The sequence below is a fragment of the Tetrao urogallus genome (assembly GCF_951394365.1).
Source record: "Tetrao urogallus genome assembly, chromosome: 12".
Lineage (NCBI taxonomy): Eukaryota > Metazoa > Chordata > Aves > Galliformes > Phasianidae > Tetrao > Tetrao urogallus.
Window position 1 is genome coordinate 5,979,312 of NC_136825.1, and position 12,621 is coordinate 5,991,932.

Here is a 12,621-nt window from a genome sequence, read left to right on the forward strand (position 1 = left end):
AAGTGCAGCAGCAATTTTATATCTTCTCAAGAAACAGGTATGGGTTAATTCCTGTCAGGGATTTCCATTTAGTTATTTTAAATTGGGAAGCAAGTTCATGTTGCTGGATGCGTTCTGCATCTGTTCCATTATTTTACTAAAACTTTACAAATAAAACATTAGAGAAAGTGTCCACTAGAGGGAAGCCTCTACCACAGAAGGCAGTCCTTGCCAAGAGGAAAGAAAAAGTATTTATAAAAAAAAAACAACTTTCAAAAATAAGACCATATTCAAGTAATATATGGACAGATCTCTCACTGAAATACAAATAAAGTCAGGTACATTAAAACAGGCCTCCTATATATTTAGACCGGTTTCTGAATGTGTATAATTGTAGATTATGGGAGAGCTGCTTTAATTGGCACCCCTGAAAACTTGATCCATGGATGATAGGAGGCTGATAAAGCATTAAATTAATGCTGAGAACTTTCATTTGGCGACCAATGTGTTATTAAGCAAACTGATTAATATGCTATAGAAAAATTTCTATTTTGGTAATTTGGATCCCATCCTAAATCTGGATGCTTTAAGTCATAGATAGGACCAGCTACTTAACCAGCTTGCTAAAAAGCTGTTTGGAAGAAACACGCAACATCTGTGCCAAATACTGCACATTTACTGTTAGAAATTAGAAACAATTTCACAACATTAAGTCTTTACTATATTTTGTGTACTCTACTACTATAGATTATATAATTCCTTTACATAAAAAAATTGATTGGTATGAACATTCCTACTTTCCTTGGCTATTTGCCTTTTGGCAAATACAAGGTAAATTATTTCATTAAAGCAGAAAAGTGATTTAGGTCTTGGCCAATATTGGATGTCTATAAATATCATGCCTGAAAAGGTTTTCTGGTTTTACAACTCCTCTAGTACTGTAATGTTTAGGAAATGCTGACTGATCGATGGCAGAAATTGAAGGAAACACCCCAGTAAAAGGTGACTCAGATTTAAGTTTGAATATTTATTGTGAACGCCCCAACATCAGTTCTTAAATCCCAGTTCTGAAGACTCAGACATTTTGATCACTGATATGGAGGAAATGTACCATATTTACTGACCAAATCTTTCCAACCATGAAGTAAATGTTGGTACGACTGTTTGGAGAAAATCTTTAAATACATTTTGCCACATCAGTTTTATAGATAGAAAGAAGCACTTCAGTCTCCTGGACTGTCTGTATCGGAAAGTCATTTTGAGAGAGAATCTGGTTAGGACAGGGGGAATGGAGCACAGAGACAGAGTCAGGACTTCTGGGTTTTATTCACAGCTCTGACACACTGTTTATTTGCTGTATGACCCTGGCAAGTTTATTTTCATGACTGCTTCTGTTGTACCTCTGACCTTCCTATGCGCCTGCTTTTCCCTTGTCTCCTGTAATGAGCTGACCATGGTTTTCTGATACTTCTCTTCCATGTGCTGTGAAGGTCAAAGTTACTTTTGGGAAATTGCCATTTAAAAAAAAAACAAAAAAACATTGCTGTCATTAGGTCAAATTAATGATTTGAAAAAGATTGTGTTCTATTTACTTGAATGTTAAAGAATGGTTGTTCTAGTTTAATATATCATTGAGCAAATATGAGTTGTTCCAGAGCTGCCATAGTGTTCAATGTGTCTCCCCTGCCAAAAGCTGGTGGAATTGTTTTACCTAGGGAGCAATGGGTGGTCCAGGAAGTGGTCTGCTTGGCTCTTGGGGAGCTGGACTCATCTTCACTGCAGAGATGTTTAATAGAAATATTTGTTGAACAATGGCTGAGTATGTGATTACAGCTGTTTTCTTTTAGCAATGTAACAGCAGTAACAATTAAATCCATATTCCTCCTTGGATATTTATTTTCCTGAATTCATTCTTAGTGCAGTGAAAGAATTTGATGGGAATTGCAAGAAGATAAAACTGTATGTAATTGATTTAGGATTACTTGTCTTACCTTTTTATGATTATACTAATAATTGAGACCTTAAAACATAGTGCAGAAATACATACCAAAGAGATGTCACAACTAAAAATACTTTAAAACTCTTCCCTTTACTTACAGCTAATCATTATCTTTAATTGTTAACAATGTTCTGTTCTGCAAAACAATGTTGGACTGCTAGAAAAGATAAATACCATCTTCCAATAACAGCATATAAGAAAAATGTGGAGTGTGCATTTTGCTAAAATAAAAAAAGGACTCTTTCCAAAATACCGTGCAATTACCATATTCAAACAAAGATAGTTCATCTCAATCTAGAAAGCCAGCTATTTCAATGCTGCCAATGCCTTTTGTTGAGATCTTGTTTAATGATACAACACTTTTATATGGCCTTGCTTAGAAAGATTTTACTGCTACTACTTCTGTTTACATATAAGCAGTTCCCATGGTTGGCAGCTTGCATTGAAAACCAGTGCTAGTGTGCATTGGCTTCTTGGTGTCACCTTCAATCTAAAAAGGAAATTCAGTGCTGGTCTTTCTATAGAAATATAGCAATGGAACAACCCAAGAGAAAGCTGCTATTACTGATTTTTGATGCTTTGTTTCCTTCTTCCATTAAGTTGATAGCATTGGTGACTCTTTGGAATCTGTTTACTTCATTTTAATTTTAATTTCAATTTTTTTTATTTCAGTGAATGCAGTGAAATACGATCTATTGGAGTTACTGTAGTCAGTTATCTCTACCAGAGTCCTCTGTAAGCAAAAGCTTCCAGACAGTCTGAGTAATTCAGAATCACCACATTTCTCTTCTGCACATATTTTCCAATTCAGTTAATTGTTTTTACTTCACCCCTTAACAGCCTATATTCCAAATTGACAGTTTCTTGTATTTAGTGTGCATGTTTTGCCAGCCTTAAAATTAAACATGCCTTGTTTGTGGTACTTGACAGACATTACTGAAACAAGACAAAGCTGCAAAGTTGTTATGCTGGAGGCTTGCATTTAATTTTGGATTTCTTTCCAGTAAATGTTTACATGTTAATAAAGTAACATAAATTTCTTATAAAGCCTCCTTAGGCAGCATTTTTTTACATAGTAGTTCTGAAAGAAGGTAAGTTGTCAGCATTGATATTTCAGAAACTGACTTATTTGCCCTTTCAAAAATCTTTTGCTAACATTTAGCAAATGTGCAAGAGAACAGTCATCAATGTAACAAAAACAGCTTCAGCTCTGCTTTCCTTTTGTGCCATCATTCTAGCCCACCTGCAAGGTCAAGTATTCCTTGTTTAATATGTAAAGTGTAGTACAGGTTAAGTCCTCCCACATGAAAAATTGTATGTGAAATACTGATTTATTCTATGTAACACTGTACTTTTTACATAGAAGCAAATCAGGGATTTGACCTCATTGAAATCAAACAGGATTCAAAGGAATTTAAAGAAATTAGATATACAGCTCACATCTCTGGAGATACTAACCTTCTGACATCCAGCTTTTGTTTCCAATTCATTATGCTTTGGATTTTCAGACCTAGGTATTTAAATTACTTGCACATCATTTTTAATCTAACCAGAATTTGGAGAATGGGTTTGCTTTGTGGATACATGGACATTAGTGGGACAAATTATTTTTAAGGGAGCACATTGCTTCAGAGTTCTCTTACGCTTTTAGAGTAACTTTAATCTGTGAGAAAAAATAATAAAACTAGAATCTGAATTGTTAAAAGTTATTACAGTTTTACTCTAGTTAATTTACATCTGCTTCCAAATATGTATACACTGGTAATTAAACCTATGCCATTATCTGTTTAAAGAGTGAAATTAACATTATTTCTTTTGAGTCCCTAAATCATTTAAAACATAAGCTATTTAAAATGTAATAGTTGAAGTTTTTGCGTGCTTATATAAAATCATTTTATTTGAAAGATACTGATAAAGTCAAAATTGTATATTTACAAACAGCCTTCTTTTATCTAAAAGTATTCATCAAGTTTTAATGTAATGCAGGTTTGGTACTGCTCTTCTATGTCTCAAACTCAGTGAGATGGGTTTCTTGTTCATTCTCATAAGTGTTGAGTACATAAGCATATTCAGCTAAAAACAACGCAGGTTTGCCTTCAGTTCTCCTAGAAGCACCCTGACTAAGATCAAAATGCTTGTGTATCACCCAAGTGATCTTACAAACAAAAGAGCCACTCAACTCTTTTTTAGAGCATAACGGATGCAGCAAATATTTTAGCTGTGTTCAGCCATAGCACATCACGATGAAGCCAAAAACCATGACTAAAATTTGCAGTGACTGACTATTACTAAAGGCCAGCAGCATACATTCTTCGCTCCTGTACCAGTCGTCTCTCCATTTTGTATCTATGTCCCACAAACCAGATTATGTAACACTGTGATACCCTTATGTGACATGGCAGCTTCTCTTTCAGCTCTGTGGTTCTTAACATACGTTTTAGAAAGTGACTTCTAGCACTGACTGAAAGAAAAGATGACTTCATAAAAAATTATGACACAGTTGTAATCAAGAGAAACAGAATGCAAGACTGCAGGGTCTGATGCTGGCTGAAGATCATTCAGTCTAGCCACAAATCTCAAAATGCACCACTGTATGATAAAGCTGGAATATCTCTTAGCTTTTACTAACAAAAAAGAAGAAAGTTAAATTCATGGAATACAGCTGTGATAATTTAGGTCATGTCAGGATGCATTAAATTTTCATTATAGTAATTATTCTTTTAATTATCTTCAACCAACTTCCACTTAAAAACATCCACCATGACTGGCTTTTCAAAAATTTATTTTAAGCAGCAGGAGTCCAATTTAGAAAAGCAGAGAAGTATGAATTTAAGTCTATTGCTAATGAAGTCAATAGCTATAACCCATCTTAGGTTCAGGATGTATTAAGGTTTCAGTCTGCTGCAATCCTTGAATTAAAGGCATTTGATTCAGACTTAGGGTAAATTTGAACTGAAAAAAATCTCATGTGTAGCTTTGCAGCCTTTATTGGTGCACCTCTTTGACAGCTGCACTGTGTAGTGGTAGAAGTTAGGTTTGTCTGGGAGTCATCAGTAGGAACTGAGAAGTCAGTACCTTCACATTTTCGGATAAAAAATATCCATCAGTTTCCTCCTCTAACTGAGCCACTGATTCCATTATTTCCTCACACTCTGAGGAGATGATTATCTTGTCTGCTTTCCTCAGGAGCTCACTACATCTTTTCTTCAGATATTTTTTCTAGCACGAGAAATATCTCATACTCTTAGACCCCTTTCTTAGATCTTAACCAAGTTGCTTTCTGAAGCCACATGTGTAATTTAAGATTTTCAGTGTTTAAAGACAGGATGCTAGCATGTAGCTTCTGAATCCTTTCGCGCCCCACAGGACAGAACAGCCTTTGTTGGTACACAAATTTCACAGTCTAAAGATGTTGATTTAGTTTTAATAAGACTGAAGATCCATAATACAAAATACAGCTGTCCACGTATGTGGCCATTCTTGGAGGAATTTTACTTAAGATTTATGAAAGCTTGACTGAAGACTTTCTGTAAGGCTTCTTTAAACTCAAATATATTTGCATAAAACTATTCCAGTAAAAATCTACAGATTCGGTATCTGACTGGACTTCAAAGAAACAATCTACAAAGAATTTAGTTATGATTTCTGAACTGCTTGAAGCAAGATTGCTTGTTGGAGGTTTTAGTTGGCAAACAAGGTGGGTTATGACTTCTACACTATTCACAGGAGATGTGCCTTCCTTGCTCATGGCAGACTTTGACCTCAGCAGTAAGTGGCAGCTTGGTACTACAGAACAAACTGAGTTTGTATCAACATATAATTTGTGCTTTGAAACACAAGCAGAACATCTCTATTTTCTTAACCTGATAGTTGCAGCATAACTGTTGCAATTTTTGCAACACTTTGTTTTCTACGGTCTGTGAAAATGTGACATTCATTAACTACTAGGGATGTTATAGCTGTGAATAATCTTTCTTATTATAAGACATAAACTAGCAAACAGTAGAAAAAAGAGCCTGCGAGACAGGGAGGGCATGTGATCGTACTGCTCACTCAGGCTTTTCATTGCTGACAGTATTTAGTCTTAATGAAATCATTTCAGTCCATTAGCTTTAGAAGGACATTTACTTCTAAACTTTATGGTTTTATGCAGAAAGCAGTATGAAAGTCCATTTGAAATGGTATAGTAATTTAAACCAATAAAGACTTTGCTAGTCAGTCTGTAACACTGAGGTTTCTGCAAGGATAAAATGGTGCATATAGTGAATCTACCCAGAAAAAAAAACATGGCAATCTATTAAAAGAAAAATAAGGTTTGGGCAGCTAGGAGATAGAACAGTATTCTTACACAGCTGTGTCAGTAGGCTCAAAGTAAAGACTTCTGCACTGAATTAAAACACACAGTATATTGTTATGTTTAAGTATATTAAAAAAATCATGATCTCAAGCTGTGTTTTCTTTCTGGAAAATGTTGAGAATTAGGCTGCCAGGAGCTGCAAGGGACAGCAGCTGCCTGAAGAACAAGGAGCCAAGCACAGTAACAACAGGCAGGATGGGGGCCCCACTAGCCAGGGCTTAATCCTACAGTACCTCACTGATGAGGGCAAGGCAGGCCTGTGGATGGCAGCTCAGGTCAACAAAGAATCCAGATCACAGCTGAGGTTGTAGTCATGAGACAGGTCCATGCTCAAGCCAAACAGTGAATCTACAGGTCAGGTGAAGTGATCACCAGGCAGTCCTGAGCTTTGTGCAACCTCCTGGGGAGTATCTGCACTGTGTATCCTCAGTTCTAAGGGCTCTCATTAGTTCAGACCTGGAACACAGAAGCTGTTCTTTTTATTGGATTGCCAGCCAAGAGACACAGCCACATGGGAAACATTTTTGCTGGAGGCAGGAATGTAGGGAGGTTTTTAATGCCTCCTACAACTTACCAGAACAGTGCAAACTTCAACACTGAAGCAGACTTATATGTGAAACTTTACCTAGCTCCTTCTGAGTAATAATATACACAAAATAGAATTTCAAAACTGATATCTAAAGAAGAGAAATGAAAGAAAATATTCAATAAATAATTTATGTGTCAACAAATTATTCTGTCAGTTCTAAATGTAATTTGTCCCCATGTATGATTTTTTTTTTTGCTTCACAGAATTGTAGGGGTTGGAAGGGACCTCCAGAGATCATCGAGTCCAACCCCCCTGCCAAAGCAGGTTCTCTACACCAGGTCACACAGGTAGGCATCCAGGCAGGTCTTGAACATCTCCACAGAAGGAGACTCCACAACCTCCCTGGGCAGCCTGTTCCAGTGAAGTGTTCTTCTTTTCCCTTGGTTTACTTCAGTACTGATTTGAAAGTGTTGAAAAGCATTTCCCTCTTTTTGAAGTACACCTGATTCTCAGGTTTTGTGTGCAGATACTAATTTGTGTGTTTTACTGAACATCTCTTGACCTTATTGTGATCCAAAGAGAAGACAGCTCAGAGTTACAAGTTTCCTCTGACAAGTTTGTACTGTAATACAGGGACTGCCCTAAGACACCTTAGTCACAGTGATAACTTTGGGCCACATTCTAATTCCTTTATTTATTTGACATTACAGATGACTCCAGTTTTCTTAACATGTATACTCACTGAATATGCCTCTGTAACTGTGTATACAAGGACTGTCTATCTAGCTATAGCTTGAAAATTTTATCTGAGGAACAATTTATCTGCCTTGTTGATGAGATGCAGTGTTAGATACCTAGAGGCTGACCAAGTTCTTCTCCTGTTCCAAAAGCTATAGAAAGCAAATAATTTTTACTTAACCTTTAAATGCTTCCATCTTCCTCCCCTCCCCCCCTTCCTTGTTTGGAAGGCTTAAAGAAGGAAAAAATTAAGCCATACTTTATAGTGGTACAACTGTGAATGTAGTTAATTAGCATGATGAAAAAGTGATCCTAAAAATAATGATGGAAATAAGTGTGGTTGGATAGATAATAATGCTTTTGCTGGCTGCATGTCAAGCTCAAGTGCAAGATGTCTAGTCTGTAGTTTCCACCACTAAGCAACTTCTTCCCATAATTGATGGCAAAACATTACAATTTTATCATTTTTCCAGTAAAATTAACTACAAACTGGACTAGTACAAGATTAAATACTAGTACAGCATTTACATGCTAGCCTTTATGCCCCAAAGGTCATTGTATTGTCTGCATAAAATGTCTGAATCATTCTTGAAAGAAAAGTAATGAACTAAAATGATCTTCATTGGAATTGTTTGCTTCCCTGGAGTGCAGGAGCTCTCAAGTCCTTAACCATAGTAGTGTACCAGATGGTAAGCAGCCAAGCCACAATAACAAGATGAGAATCTCTAATGTCAGCCTTGGCTCCAGCCTTACTTCCATTTGCAGTGTAGCAATAGATGTTCCGCTTCATTTTAGCTAAATGGTTTTATTTTCTATACAAATAAAATGTCTATGTTAGGATAGTAAGAACTGCCATCACTATACGCATAAAAATCTGGTTCCACTGAAATTGGTGGCAAGTCCACTTGACTTCAGCAGAACTGGGACTTCATTATTTCACTGAAACATTACAATGTCAGATCACAGTAGTAGACTTCTGTGCTTCAGCATTCTGGATATTCATAGCCTCATTACTGACATTAGTTCTCACTGTGAATGACAGTGTGTGAATGTTTGCTATATGGTTAGCCTTGTGTTTAATCATTTACAGTTTAAAAGAGTCAAAGAACTTTTAGGAGAGAAATAGTTCTTAAACCTTAATCTGTGCAAGTAGCGTGGGGTTAGAATAATTTTTCCCTTGGATAAACCATACTGGAGAAGGCAAGCCTATACTTAGAGAAGAAACAAAATGAAATTCATGTAGAAATATCACAGGAGCAGAGGTAGACTCCATTGCAGGCTGGTCTTGCTTCCTGCCAACCCAAACAGGAAGCACTGTGGTCATCTTGACATGGAGCTCACTCTCAGCTTGCTAACTCAGCAGAGAAAAGTGCATCCTCTGGCAACATGCACACTGGTGTCATGGAATCAGGCTGTGAAAAGTGTCCACTGTGTATGTTGAAATGTTTTCAGAACACTAGATCTGTAGATAACAGAATTTACCTGCTCTCTAGTTTAGACAGTGCTCATGTCATGTGTAATGATGACATCCCACTGGTAAAACTGCCTGTTGTGAATGACTGTTGTTTTTCCTCTGTGCCCATCAGCTGGTGTTGCTGTTTTCAGGCCCTGATAAAATGCTTTGCTTCTCTTTTACTGCAGAAATATATTCCTAAATCCTGGCTCATACAGGCAGATATTTAACTGCTGGTTCTTTAGTTTAAGCCAGGCAATCAGGTATAGTAACATCAATATGCCCATAAAACCAAGGTATTATTATCTGCAAGAAGGTCTATCTCTGCAAAGTTTTTTTTTGTTGTTTTTGTATTAACCAGCAAAATCACAGCTTAACTCAATTTCTGAAGTGATGGGAAAACAAATTTTGCTTGCTGTACAAAATCTGAAATAGCTTAACTCTGAGCCATTTGGGAGTCACAGGGCTGGAATGACTGGGTCAGGAGAGTTGAGACAGTTCTGGTTTGGCATGGATGGAAAGAGAGAGGAAGATAAGGGACATTGAGATGTCTGAGTAAATAAAAAGGGCCAGACCTCAGCTGGAGCAAGTCTGAGAAGACACAGTAAATTCACTGAAATCTGCTCTGGTTTACACCAGGCCAGACAGTCCAGGATTTGACTGAGCTAAATTATATAGGGATTCTTTTAACATTTATTCCATCGCTAATTAGTTATGTATTTAAATGACTGACTTTCACTTCTGAGGCTTTTTAAGAACTGATTTTTACCAAGAAACCACAGGATTAAGGTCAACATTTTTTAGAATGTTTGGTGTCTGCTTTGTTCCACAGCTGTAGTTTTACTGGGAAAAGTCCTCTTTTTTTTTATTCCTTGTCTATTCCTCATCTCGTTTGTAGGAAAACAGCATTTCATTACCATGTTGCAAGCTGTTCAGAACCTTACCCAGACATCGTTAAAGTACAGGAATGCTACCCAGAATTCTACTCAGAACTCTGACTTAATAAATAGTGGTCAAAGTATAAAAGAAAAAAATACTGAAACTTGGGCATAAGTCTAAGAGCTATGAACCCCAACAACCCATAAATCAAAGGATAAGATCCCACAAAATGAAGAATTCATGAATAGCAAGCATGTCAGTTCACTCAGTAGCATGTTGGAAATGTGCCACCTCCTGCAACTCATAATCAAATCCACCTGAACTAGTAGCTTTTTACTTACATAAATTAGAAGTTAGCACAGAGAAATCAAAAAGAAAAGATGCGCTACTCAAGAGAATAAAAAGACAAAGTTGTGTTTTTCCACAGACAATTCCTTTGCATTAAGTCTGTTTGCCTCCTTTTTGTATCCCCTTACCTACAGGGGAAGAGGTTACCTTTCTATTATCAGAAACAGCAAGACATTTCTGATCTTGGAAGCTCTGCTGTGAGCTAGATGAATCTCAAATGGAGTGTAGTTTTCCATTACCTTTCTGGCCGCAAAATGAGGAATTTTGAGGTGCAAGTTCAGAAGTGAACTTCATCTTTTCAATAACTCTTCTTTGTCAGATAAGAACATCTATGTAACCATAAGGGATACTTCCTGAAGCGTCAGTGATCCACCAACTTTTTTTTCTTTCACTTGGTAATTGACACAAGTACAACCAGTTCCAGGCACCAGTGCATGTTTTCTTGGAACTTCATCTATTTCTTTAGTTTCTAAGTGGCTGTTGATAAAAAGGTAACTGTAGAGGAATATGTCTTGTGGCCCAACTTTATCATCAAGCAAAACAAGATGAAGTGCACTTAACATTATGTAGAAGAGATGCTGAGCACAACTCATTCATGATGGTTGCACTAGGTGATCTTATGGTCATTTCCAACCTTGTGATTCTATGATTCTAACTCATTCATAAAAGCTGCACATCTCCAGAGGAAGGCTGCTGTGCTGTTCTTTAAATTCATTGTCTCTTCCAAGTTCATTAATCAGTCCTCTGAAAAAAATGCAGTTGCTAGCATTGTGTGTTGTTTGCTATTTTCAGACACAGAGTTTAGGCCATGCTAAAATCTCCCATTGTGACAGCAAAACATATGGAGTTGATACTGTGAGCTCTACAGTCATATCATAGTCCAAGAATTAGAAACTTCCAGCAATTGTCTCCATTAACCTATTCCTATTATTAAATGTTTTATGTTAAATATGGAAATATGCTTTAGACATTGAAGTCTTAAAGAAGACAAGACAAAGCACACAGTTCTTTATCAACTATCTGCTATAGCACCATTCAGCTCTGCCTTGCTATATTTTATGAGCACTTAGAAAGTTTCCTTTTGAGAACATACACAGAATAATAACTCCCTCTGGAGGCTTTCCAAATAATAAAAGCAGTAATATGTAGCAAGCTATTTTTAATGTTGTTGGTTGGTGTTTTTTTAGATCCCCTAGGATCTAAGATGGGGGAGACGAAAACAGTTATAGTAACTCCAGATCTGAAGTAACATTTAAACTGAACAAAAGATAAGTGATACGCAGCCCATTTTAGCATTAGGAGGATCCGTGGCTGTCAGCTCTCTTGGAAAGTGTATAATCAATGGATATTAAGATGTTATAATCACAAGAGAGTTAGGCAAAATAGACTAGGATAATAAGGAGAATAAATGGAAGGCTTACCTACGAAAGCACCAGAAGAAGGGATCTCCAGAAGAGATCTTTCCCCACTGGTAGCCAGCTCTTAAATAGGCCTAGGAGGGCTGGAGCCTGGCTCCACCCCTTCCGGCAGCACAGGTGAATTGCCTTCAGCTGTGCTTCTCTGCCTGACTCATGGCTCACCTCAGGTGATCAGAGGTTCAGGCCGTGACTCAGCAGTTCCCATACACTAATACATATGATATGAAAGATGATACATGTAACAATCAGAAAGATCAATGCCATGGAAAGGTGATTGGCAAGAGGACAATTGTCAGAGACTATCACAATAGAAAGGTGTTACAAGGGAAGGAAAAAAAGACTGCTCACCTGTGTCTGAAGATCCAGACTCACAGGGGAAGACTCCACAAAGGACAGAGCTCCAGAAAGAGACTCTTCTCCAGGGCCAGTCAGCCCTTAAATGAGGTCTAAGAGAGGTGCAGCCAGGCTGCGGCCCTTCTGCTCACGCAGCTGAATTGCCTTCACCTGTGCTCCCAGGGTGCCTGGGTCCTTTCCCCAGGTGCTCAATCAGTGGGTCAGGCCGTGGCTCTACAGTTACCATAGAGATAAAACAAAGTAAATTTGTATGAGCTGCTTTCTAGTAAACAAACAGATAAACAGATAATCAAACAGCACCACCAGAAAAACACCTATGTCAAAGCAAACCTCATAGCAATTGAAAGTGGCTTGATCATACCAAATGCTGAATCTAAACCCAAGCAATTGCTTTCACTGCGTTGGGTTCTGCAGATGTATATCCTAATTGTAATTTATATTATTACATACTGTATATCATTTAAGAACAGTACCCAACCTTGTGCTATTTTGTTAGAATGTGGTATCACTTTTTCTTGCAAGAAGAAGAAGAAGAGAGTGACCTAGTTTTGGTATGTGATATGGCAG